We start from the raw sequence: 12,349 nt of genomic DNA, 5'->3' as shown, positions 1-12,349 counted from the left end.
GTTTTTGTGGGGTTTTTTTAGTAGCATCCTATAGATATTGAGGGGAGCAGACTTCATGTCTAAAAATTACCACAACATTCTGATTTGTCACTGACTAAAAATGATAAAGAAAAGTGAATATAGGTCTGAGAAAAAGCTAATGTGATCTGAATCTGAATTGTCCGAGTACTTTTCAATGTAGTCAATAGCCTATGTTTGTAATGCTTATGCAAAACATCTTGAATCTTAAAGTTGAAAAAGGCTTTTGGCTTTTTGTCAACATAGTCTTGGGGCAAATTTAATTCACGAGGATACTCAATTACACTCAGCATTATAAATCATCTAATTATAGACTACTACTTTTTGTTTTGCACAAATTTGTATGGTGAATAGATAACTGCAGATAAATGGATAACCGATAAGCTATCAGCAACGGCTCCTCCTCCAGAAAACATTATTTAGAAGAAGCTCAACGCTGGCTGACCGTCTACGTCTCAGCATGTTGTTCATGCAAGTAATGAAGAGAATGTTAAGATTAGATTATAGTGTTTGGTGAACCTTGGCTCCATAATGTTGATTGCATAAAGGATACCCTGCAGGGGATAATCAGGAAATCTGGGGTGGGAGACAGACATGTCAAACTGGGAGAGAACAGATAATAGTGCATGGGATGCATGTACTAATTTCGAATTCCATAATGAATTCCTAATGGAGGATACATGGGTTATTGTTACTACAACAGTGTTGGGTAAGTTACTCTAAAAAAGTAATTAATTACTAGTTACTAATTACCTCTTCAACAGTGTAATTAGATTACTGTACTAATTACTCTCTCTAAAAAGTATTTAATTACTATAATTACTTTTAAAATCCCATATCAATCTCAACCAGCTGAATAATACAAGGATATACATGAATCTGTTTCAATTATTCTACTATAAAATTGCATCCTTAAACTGACCAAGGTGGAGAAGGTTACATTATAAAAACATACTTTTTAGCATTTTGATGTTAAACCCACTATTGTTTTATGTCTGATCTCATGACATTTCACACTTTTTTCATACATATTTTACAATAATTCAAACGAATTTGTACGAGTGCTGTCATAATATTTAGATTCCTCATAAAATCCCTGTGAGATCAGATCTATACACAGTATTTACCTCAATTACATCAGAAGTAACTGTAATTAAATTACAGATAAATTAAGAGTAATCCCTTACTTTACATTTTTAAGGGAAAAGTAATTAAATTAAAGTAACTAATTACTTAGTAATTAGTTACACCCAACACTGTACTACAATCATGAAACTATTTTCGTAACTTGAAATATGATAAACGCTAACTAATCTAAAATAAAACATATATAAATATAATGTTTTCAAGTGTTTTCCAAAAATGTTCTTTTCCTCACTGAAACATTGGAAAACTCTTAAATCATCTTAGTTCGTCTGCACAAAACGCACTTTTCCACGGCGCCACTTTTCCATTATTTTTCAATGTTAACGTGTGCTAGACGGGCGTCTTGTGTCTTTTGCAGGGTCTCGCACATGATTTGGCATTCTTAAAAACAATTAGTTAAAGATCCTATCAGCCATAGGTTATCTAGAGTGACCATTTAGAGTTTCAGGACAGAACTTTGTATTTAATTTTTTTTTAAATGCATCCCTAGACCTTTTTTTTTTGCTTCTCGTGTTTTTAACAGCAAAATTGGTGATCTGTGCATGCATACAACTTCAAAAAAAGCTCATTGAGATGATCCCGAGAGACCAGATATAATAAAGTGTAATGCTATTCTATCATTACACTTTTATGAGTCATTTTATTAGCAAAACATGTCCCACCACTTACTGGTGTGTCCATGTCGCACTCGAAATCGCTATTCATGGTCTAAAACGCAATTGCCCTCACGTTTTGCTGCAGCAGGACAGCAATTTTCTGTCATCTTTGCAGGAATGTCAAATAAAAATGAATAGCAAGCACGATGTTGGTATAAACATACGTCACACATTAACATACATAGACATACATTAATCCAACACAGTCTCATGAAAATGCGTATTTATACCACGAATGTCATTTCTATTTGCGTGCAAATGCGACGCACTAAAAAACCCTGGGGTAGGTTGGGGAGTTCGTACTTATTATACGGCAAAAAGTGCGTATCAAATGCACGCGAAAAACGCGTACCATATACACCAACGCATTCTCACTCCCAAGGCGTCACCTAACTGACGCCTTGGGAAGCATTTGGACATGCTTCAATATCTGACGCTTTAGGCGCCCTTTAGCGTCAGTTAGATGACGCCCTAGAATCGCGCGTACCCTACCCCACACCTAAAGGCCAATTTATACTTCTGCGTAGGGTGCACGCAGTAGGTACGGCGTAGCATACGCACAGACGCGTCCCATTGCGCGTACCCTTCGCCGTCGCCTGACGCGCACCTCCTCAAAAATGTAGCCTAACTACACGTCGCGACGACGCGGACCGCAAGATCGGTGATTGGTCGGCTTGGTAGCATCGCATTTCCTCCTACGCATTTCCGCACGTACCTTCTCACGCATTTCCATCACTGTCTATGATTTCCACACGTACCATCTCCTCCGACGTCTTCTCTCATTTCTGCCTTTCAGTTTTAGTAATTTCACTAAAGTGAACTGTTTTTCCACCTCAATAAGCTCCAACTCCAACATGATTCACTCTCTTTCAATCGCTATTGCTTGTAGTACCCTAGCCGCGAGGAATCTAAACACAGTGGAACATTAAAACTCTCCGCCGCCAACTAGCGTTTCGGAGCAGTACTGCAGAGCAACAAGACCTGAACGCAGAAGTATAAATGCTCATAACGGCGTCGCCTACGTGCGTAGCCAACGCCGCACATTACGGCGTACCCTCGACGCAGAAGTATAAATTGGCCTTAAACCTAACCGCGTCCTCTAACTGACGCTTTCCTTTAGCGTCAGTTAGATGACGCCGTAGGATCGCGTCATGTAAGTGACGCTAAAGGGCGCCTAAAACGTCAAATATTGAAGCATGGTCAAAGGTGACGCCTTGGGGTGTGAATGCGTTGTATACACGCAAAAACTGTTTTTGGCGGATAAATGCCACGAGAAATGACATTCGTGCTATAGATACGAACTTTCATGAGATCGGGCTCATTAATCCTGATACAGCTTCAAAACGCTTTCCGTCCACACTAATATTTTCCGAAAGTTTCTCTTCCACTGAAATGTCGGAAAATGTTAACTTTGCTTACTGCGCATGCGTAAAACCTCATAAAAGCACACTGAGAGGATACAGATGGAACGCGCATAATAAAGTTTGTTAACACTTTATTTTACCGTGTCCTTGTGACACGTTACATGTCAACGCATTCTCACCCCAAGGCGTCACCTTTGACCTTGCTTCAATATTTGACGTTTTAGGCGCCCTTTAGCGTCACTTACATGACGCGATCCTACGGCGTCATCTAACTGACGCTAAAGGAAAGCGTCAGTTAGAGGACGCGGTTAGGTTTAGGTGTGGGGTGGGGGTAGGGTACACGCGATCCTAGGGCGTCATCTAACTGACGCTAAAGGGCGCCTAAAGCGTCAGATATTGAAGCATGTCCAAATGCTTCCCAAGGCGTCAGTTAGGTGACGCCTTGGGAGTGAGAATGGGCTGTACATGTAGTTACTATTGTAATTACTCTGAAATATGAGTATTACCCTAAACCGTGCCCTAATCCTAACCCTATAGTAAGTACATGTTGTTAATTATTACTACTCAGTACTTATAATTACACAGTAACATGGAAACCTTAAAATAAAGCATGTTACCTAAAGTTCTCAAGCTATTCTTCTGGCAGGATAATTTTATTTAGCATGACCCCCCCTGTTTTAGGTCTAAAACAGCAACGGAACAGGACAGCAAATGCGAGTACATTTTGTCATTTTTGCAGGACTGTGATAGAAATAACGGTATAAACGTACATATCAATATAAGTCACATGACTTTACATGCGTTTTCACAGCCCACTCCCTCATAACAGTTTACACTAGACTGTAGTGATGGGCAAAGCACATATGCCACGTCTCGTTGTTCAGAGGTCCAGTTTCTCTGAAGGGGAAACCCAACACCATTTAACCCTGGTCCTGATACGGCTGACCCTTGGCCTGCACCCGGGGGACCCTGGAAACCAGACTTCCTGTAGGCCACCATGTGTGTGGGTGACCTGTTTGACGCCATCGCTGGCGTCGTCTCCCCAAGGGATTGAATAATCTTTTTAACGTCAGCAGGTGACGAAATCCTCGTGTAATTTGCGGTGCCAGACAGCTGTTTGGTCTCTTATTATCGAGTAGCGTTAATCTCTTAGACTGTGTCGCGATCACGTACGGGCCGGTTCCAAAGTCTCAGTGGGAAAGTCCTTTCAGAATGATGTTTGACATGGCCTGAGGGGCCACCACTGGCTGATAAAGTGGTAACTGCACTCTGTGTTCTTGCGATGTCCCAATAGGCAGTTTGTGATAAGATTAGTATTGAACAATATGAGATTTTCAATGGCTGCTAGTGATCCTGATATCACCTGGTATTAAGATGCGTTTCGGTCGATCACAAGTAGACGAGGGAGACACCCATTTACACCTGGTGTTTTAATCCGTCTCTTTTGTCCACGTTTAAACTCTTCTGTCCTGATTACTTTGAGGAGAGGGTCTATGGGCGAGTAACTGTATGGGTTTTTCAGATTTTCACGCACTCAAACACGATGCCACGATGATCTAATTGGCCATTTGTGAACGGTTATCAGCCATTGAGAATGATCTTAAATTGACCAAAAATTTCATGATTAATCATATCAGTATGTCACTCGATAAGACAAGTAAGTGATATTTAATAATTTACACTTGTGTGTATTACTGCTGTGAACGTGCACACATGCACACACTCCGTCCAAAATTAATAATGACACACCTTCAGGGTAGGAAGTCCCAGTAAACCCAGCTTCCTGTCTGAATACTGGGACCATTTGCGTCTTTGCATTTGAGGCCCTATACGTTTGAAGCATACACTGGCTATTAGACTAGAGGATCGAGCACGTAATCACATAGACCGATTGATGATGTCCGGATGGGGTTCATTTACTTTTGCTAAACAGCCTTTTAATCAGTGAAACAGACAGTCTTACCTGAGCATGTACCCGTTGCTCCGGATCTGTGCACACACCATCTGTGACTTTATAGAGTTGGTTTGGAAATGTGCCAGCCTACTTGACGAATTAATGACTTTTTCTTTCTAAAATCAAAGTTCTCCAACAGAAAGGGGGAAATCATGCATTCTTTCAGATTCAGATTTCATACGAGGAAAACTTGTGAAAACCAGGTCACATTTCATTTTAAAAAAAAGAAAAGATGAAATTATGTTGCATAAAGGTGTGGTGTGGACAATGGTCCACTAATGTGTTAATGCTAATTTTATGAACAGATGTTGTCAATGCCAACATAAGGTTTAGTTTACGAATGATTTGAATTGGATACGAATGATTTGTTTCGAATGATTTGATTGATTGATCTGTACATGACCAAACCGAAATAAATGAAATGAAAATGAAAAAAATAAAGAAAATCAAGCATTGTGCATTTTTGTGTTGACTTGTGACGTTTCGCATTTTTTTTTTTTTTTTATCAGTTCTTGGTCCGTTTTGACTGGTTTAGTGAGACCATTTGTAGTCTTTTTACTGGTTGGTTTGGATTGGGTATCCCTGTATGATGCCTTCCATTGTTTAAAATGTGGTTTTCTGTAGATCTTGGACTCTTTTACCCTTCCCTTTGCCCTGACTTTTGACCCTACCGACCCCATCGTGACTCTTTTGTTTAGAGTCTACATCTGGTCTGGAGCTCCATGCCCTCACGTTGTTTAGTTTAGCGCTCGTAATCTCTCAAATGAGACACACAACCAGAAGAACATCCTTCTTCCATTTCTGTCTTGGATTGTTGACTTCTATCTGTCTGTCTTTCTTTTGATCATTCTATCCATCGATCTTTTATCATATCTCTTTTGTTGCTAATTTCTAAAAGCAGTTATTGTCTTCACAGTTAAAGGGATAGTTCACTTTGAAATTAATTTTTGGTATGTTTTAGCTTACCTCAAGGGCATCCAAGATGTTGGTGTCTTTGTTTCCGCAGTAGTTTAAATTTGGATACTTTTAGGTCAAACCGTTCTTGTCTGTCAGTCATATAATGGAGGTCTATGGTCACCACCTCAAAGAGAATGCACAGAGAAGTCCAGATTATACATGATTTAATGACTCGTAAATGTAAGTACACATTGATGGCCTAAGACACGAAACGAGCGGTGTGTGTGAGAAAACGAACAGTATTATAGTTTTAACCTCTTGTAACCAGGGCTCGGGCACTTTTTGGCTGTGGTTACAAGAGGTAAAAACGGTATAAATTCTGTTCGCTTTCTCACACAAACCGCTAAGACACACCAAAAACTCATTTCAAATTGAACTATCCCTTTAAGAGGGTTTTTCATTGTAGGTTTAGTTTTAAACTCAATTTCAATCCTCTTTTAGTATTGACTAAAAATACATTATGTATGGTTTATTAAGGCGAGACACGGCAGGCAAAAACATAGTGTTCGCTGGTCAATTTGGAGATTTTGGGCTATTTGTTTTCAATAACATGTCGTCTTTCAGACTTATGCTGAAAAAAAATCCAAAATACACATTTAGGTCTTTATTTTACTACACTTTGTCTGTTTGCGTGTGTATATTTCGCCTAAATTCCTCAAAAGTTGGCATGAAATCATCCACCTTGTCATCGCAGACACCGTTAGAAAGCTCTCTCTGATGCTGTTGGATCCAAATATGGTCATTCCCAGCATAAATCTCTCGTCTCAGGGGGATATAAGGGTGGAAAGCATGGTAATTCGAAAATACTACAGGTTTTCTACTAATACAAAGCTAAATGCTAAATCCTGAAGTATCCCTTTAAGAGAAAAACAAAGTTTAATCCAGTGTTAAGTACACTTTATTTATTGACATTATGCAATTGTCATTGAATAGTTTTTAGTGAATTCGCCCAATGCGTTTAGACTTCGGTGGTCTGTCTGACATGTCCCATTGTCTGGTCTTTCTCCGGTGGTCTTTGTGCCGGTCAGGAAACACGTCCTCGGCTTCCTTTCTTCCATTCATCCTGATGTTTAGATGTCGCTGTGGTCAGGTGAAACCCCTCGGAGAAACTTCACCACCTGTTGCATTTACAAAACATGTTGCTAAGTGGACCGGGCTTGTAAGGACAAGAGATCAGGAGATTGCCACTTGTTCTTGTGAATTTGTATCCAGTTTCTCCTTTTCTTTCACTGGTGCATGACAAGCTCCCGTCTTCATCTCCGTTTGGGTCTGAATGACAAGGACTTCTGTCCACGAAACACAGGAATGCTGAGTGTTATTTTAGTGTTGCATGGCTGACTCAGATGCTCATGGTGTTTGAGGATGGTGTTTTAAATTCAGCATGACATGTAAATTGTGACCATCTTTTGTTCCCAATTACATTGGGGTGAATTCAGATTGTTTGGGAAACTTTTTCCCAGTCGTTTCAACGGAAAAATGCGTCCCAATGTGTCCTGGATTCACCTCTATTTCTCAAACGAATGATAAAAAATGAACGACAGAATTGTTTTTCCATTGAGGATTGACTGGATTATTGTTTCCTTTTGTGTGCATGAATTAATATCTATCTATCTATCTATCTATCTATCTATCTATCTATCTATCTATCTATCTATCTATCTATCTATCTATCTATCTATCTATCTATCTATCTATCTATCTATCTATCTATCTATCTATCTATCTATCTATCCATCTATCCACCTATCTATCTATCTATCTATCTATCTATCTATCTATCTATCTATCTATCTATCTATCTATCTATCTATCCCTCTGTCTATCTATCTATCCATCTATCCATCTATCCACCTATCTATCTATCTATCTATCTATCTATCTATCTATCTATCTATCTATCTATCTATCTATCTATCTATCTATCTATCTATCCATCTATCTATCCGTCTATCGCTCTATCTGTATATCTATCTGTCTATCTATCTATCGCTCTATCTATCTATCTATCTATCTATCTATCTATCTATCTATCTATCTATCTATCTATCTATCTATCTATCTATCTATCTATCTATCTATCTATCTATCTATCTATCTATCCATCTATCTATCCGTCTATCGCTCTATCTGTATATCTATCTGTCTATCTATCTATCTATCGCTCTATCTATCTATCTATCTATCTATCTATCTATCTATCTATCTATCTATCTATCTATCTATCGCTCTATCTGTCTATCTATCTATCTATCTATCTATCTATCTATCTATCTATCTATCTATCTATCTATCTATCTATCTATCGCTCTATCTATCTATCTATCTATCTATCTATCTATCTATCTATCTATCTATCTATCTATCTATCTATCTATCTATCTATCTATCTATCTATCTATCTATCTATCTATCTATCTATCTATCTATCTATCTATCTATCTATCTATCTATCCCTCTGTCTATCTATCTATCCATCTATCTATCTATCCATCTATCCACCTATCTATCTATCTATCTATCTATCTATCTATCTATCTATCTATCTATCTATCTATCTATCTATCTATCTATCTATCTATCTATCCATCTATCTATCCGTCTATCGCTCTATCTGTATATCTATCTGTCTATCTATCTATCGCTCTATCTATCTATCGCTCTATCTATCTATCTATCTATCTATCTATCTATCTATCTATCTATCTATCTATCTATCTATCTATCTATCTATCTATCTATCTATCTATCTATCTATCTATCTATCTATCTATCTATCTATCTATCTATCTATCTATCCATCTATCTATCCGTCTATCTATCCGTCTATCTATCCGTCTATCGCTCTATCTGTATATCTATCTGTATATCTATCTGTCTATCTATCGCTCTGTCTATCTATCTATCTATCTATCTATCTATCTATCTATCTATCTATCTATCTATCTATCTATCTATCTATCTATCTATCTGTCTGTCTGTCTGTCTGTCTGTCTGTCTGTCTGTCTGTCTGTCTGTCTGTCTATATCCATCTATCCATCTGTCTGTCTGTTTGTGTGTGTTCGTGTTCTAGTTGTGTGGACCTCATGACCTGTTCATCATGCCCACGTCAAAGTGTCGCAACACTCGTAATTCTTTTGTTTTGCTTTTCAAAGGCACATTTATTCCATTCCGAGACCTTTTCAAGTCTAAATTGTAATCATATGAAGCGTCTCTTTATTTGCCCTGTAGGGTCTCTGATTGAAACCACGCAGTGTTACAGGGTCAGGAAGCCGCTGCTGACTTTGAAGGGCTTTGCTCCCGTCAGAGGGTTTTAATGGTCTCAGTCATGTGAGTGTGGTCTGGGTTTCGGGGGTGAAGTGGTCGTCTGAAGCGGGTCGTCACACTGGCACCGCTCTCGCGTAACCTCAGGGCTCGCTGTGACACGCTGGTTAGGCTTTGCGACCACCATTACCCTGCAGGAGGGGTCGATTCTGACACCGCGGCCCACCACACTGCTGCCCTTTATGTGTTCATTACAAGGCCTGTTGGTCAATGTCTGTGTTGGACAGTTGACATGATGGGGTTCTTTGATGGACCTTTAGGGCCGTATTAAGCACAGGTCACAGGGATGGAGCAGCCCCTGCGCGGGGTCATGGTGCGTGACAGAGGATTAACTCTGGCCTGAAACACGCTGAAGGAATAACACACTCACACTTGTAGAGTTCAAATGACTTTCTTTCTTTCTTTCTTTCTTTCTTTCTTTCTTTCTTTCTTTCTTTCTTTCTTTCTTTCTTTCTTTCTTTCTTTCTTTCTTCTATATGTCTGTCTGTCTTTCATTATGTCTGTCTGTCTTTCATTTTGTCTTTCATTTTGTCTGTCTGTCTGTCTATCTTTCATTCTGTCTTTCATTCTGTCTGTCTGTCTGTCTGTCTTTCATTCTGTCTTTCATTCTGTCTGTCTGTCTGTTTATCTTTCATTCTGTCTTTCATTTTGTCTGTCTTTCATTCTGTCTGTCTGTCTGTCTGTCTGTCTTTCATTCTGTCTTTCATTCCGTCTGTCTTTCATTCTGTCTGTCTGTCTGTCTTTCATTCTGTCTTTCATTCCATCTGTCTTTCATTCTGTCTTTCATTCTGTCTTTCATTCTGTCTGTCTGTCTTTCATTCTGTCTTTCATTCCGTCTGTCTTTCATTCTGTCTGTCTTTCATTCTGTCTGTCTTTCATTCCGTCTGTCTTTCATTCTGTCTGTCTTTCATTCCGACTGTCTTTCATTCTGTCTATCTGTCTGTCTTTCATTCCGTCTGTCTTTCATTCTCTCTGTCTTTCATTCCGTCTGTCTTTCATTCTGTCTATCTGTCTGTCTTTCATTCTGTCTTTCATTCCGTCTGTCTTTCATTCCGTCTGTCTTTCATTCTGTCTGTCTTTCATTCCGTCTGTCTGTCTTTTATTCTGTCTTTCATTCTGTCTATCTTTCATTCTGTCTGTCTTTCATTCTGTCTTTCATTCCGTCTGTCTTTCATTCTGTCTGTCTGTCTGTCTTTCATTCTGTCTGTCTGTCTGTCTGTCTGTCTGTCTGTCTGTCTTTCATTCTGTCTTTCATTCCATCTGTCTTTCATTCTGTCTTTCATTCTGTCTTTCATTCTGTCTGTCTGTCTTTCATTCTGTCTATCTGTCTGTCTTTCATTCTGTCTTTCATTCCGTCTGTCTTTCATTCTGTCTTTCATTCTGTCTGTCTTTCATTCCGTCTGTCTTTCATTCTGTCTATCTGTCTGTCTTTTATTCTGTCTTTCATTCTGTCTATCTTTCATTCTGTCTGTCTTTCATTCTGTCTGTCTTTCATTCTGTCTTTCATTCTGTCTGTCTTTCATTCTGTCTTTCATTCTGTCTGTCTTTCATTCTGTCTTTCATTCTGTCTGTCTGTCTGTCTGTCTTTCATTCTGTCTGTCTGTCTGTCTGTCTTTCATTCTGTCTGTCTTTCATTCTGTCTGTCTGTCTGTCTTTCATTTTGTCTTTCTGTCTGTCTGTCTTTCATTCTGTCTGTCTTTCTTTCTTTCTGTCTATCATTTCATCTATATGTCTGTCTGTCTGTCTTTCTTTCTGTCTGTCTTTCATTCTGTCTGTCTTTCTGTCTTTCATTCTGTCTTTCATTTTGTCTGTCTGTCTGTCTTTGATTCTGTCTTTCATTCTGTCTGTCTTTCATTCTGTCTGTCTGTCTTTCATTCTCTCTGTCTTTCATTCCGTCTGTCTGTCTGTCTTTCATTTCGTCTCTTTCCTTCTGTCTGTCATTCTGTCTGTCTGTTAAAGAAGATCTAATCTTTTGAAGATGATCTATTTCTTACTCTTTTGCCTTTGTCTATCCCTAGTGAAAATTAAATGGACCAAAATGTATTTTCTAATGTATTCATTTTATGCAAAATATACAAAAAATACATTACATATTTATGTACTCACCGTTTTTCTCAGTGACTTTGGTACATTTCTCAGATCAGATTTGAAATTCTCAAAGCGACCTGTTGAATCTTCAGATCATTGTGCATTAAAACAGCAGCTTCTCATTTCTTTGAACAAGTTGCAAATGCTTCGGTGCATCCATGCAATGATTAAGTACAAAATATCAATACTTATTGTTGAGACAAGGAAGACAGCTTAAATGTCAGGAAGGCAGGATAATTGGGAAGGAGAGCAGGATGACACATCATAGGGTCACATCTTGATAAGGATGCATGCTATAAAAAAAACAGGAACACTCAAACATCTCATATTTGAAACTTTCAGTCGCTTTGTGATTGGTGATTGGTGGAATCCTCTCGTCCAATCACCATCTGCTGTTCTGCGTTTGAATCTGACCCTGAAAGACCAGGCCAGCATAGGGTTGAATAAACAGAACGCATCCGGTTCTGGAACCAACCCATGAGGGGAAATAACGGCACACATCCTGTCCTTTATGAGCTCACTTCCTGTTTGGCCTGAGCAAGATTATATCACACTTTTATTCAGTTCCCTGAATCTGTCATCACACAGAACAATAACCGATTCATTTATCGAAAGCAGAACCGGACAAACAGATCCGACTAATCTCAGTGAATTCCTTAAAGGAACAACAATTTTTGTCATTAATTACTCACCCTCGTGTTCTGTCAAACCCATTCGCTTTTTTAAAATTATTTTTAATAATATTTTATTAAAACAGTATTTTTATTTCCTTGCAAAAAGATACATCACTGTAAAAAATATTGTTGGTTTAACTTAAAAAATGACGTAACCTGGTTGCCTTAAAA

The 12,349-nt window shown here is 38.7% G+C and overlaps 1 protein-coding gene across 2 annotated transcripts in view; it reads right to left on the bottom strand.

The window, feature by feature from the left end:
• Positions 1-12,349, bottom strand: part of LOC120491218 (leukocyte elastase inhibitor) — an 81,950-nt gene that overhangs the window by 55,159 nt on the left and 14,442 nt on the right. The window lies entirely within an intron of this gene.

The sequence above is a fragment of the Pimephales promelas genome, chromosome 12 (genome assembly GCF_988280905.1).
Source record: "Pimephales promelas chromosome 12, fPimPro1.hap1.1, whole genome shotgun sequence".
In the NCBI taxonomy this organism is placed as follows: Eukaryota; Metazoa; Chordata; class Actinopteri; order Cypriniformes; family Leuciscidae; genus Pimephales; species Pimephales promelas.
The sequence above is the reverse complement of the archived record's forward strand: the minus strand, read 5'-3'. Positions and strand labels throughout refer to the sequence as shown.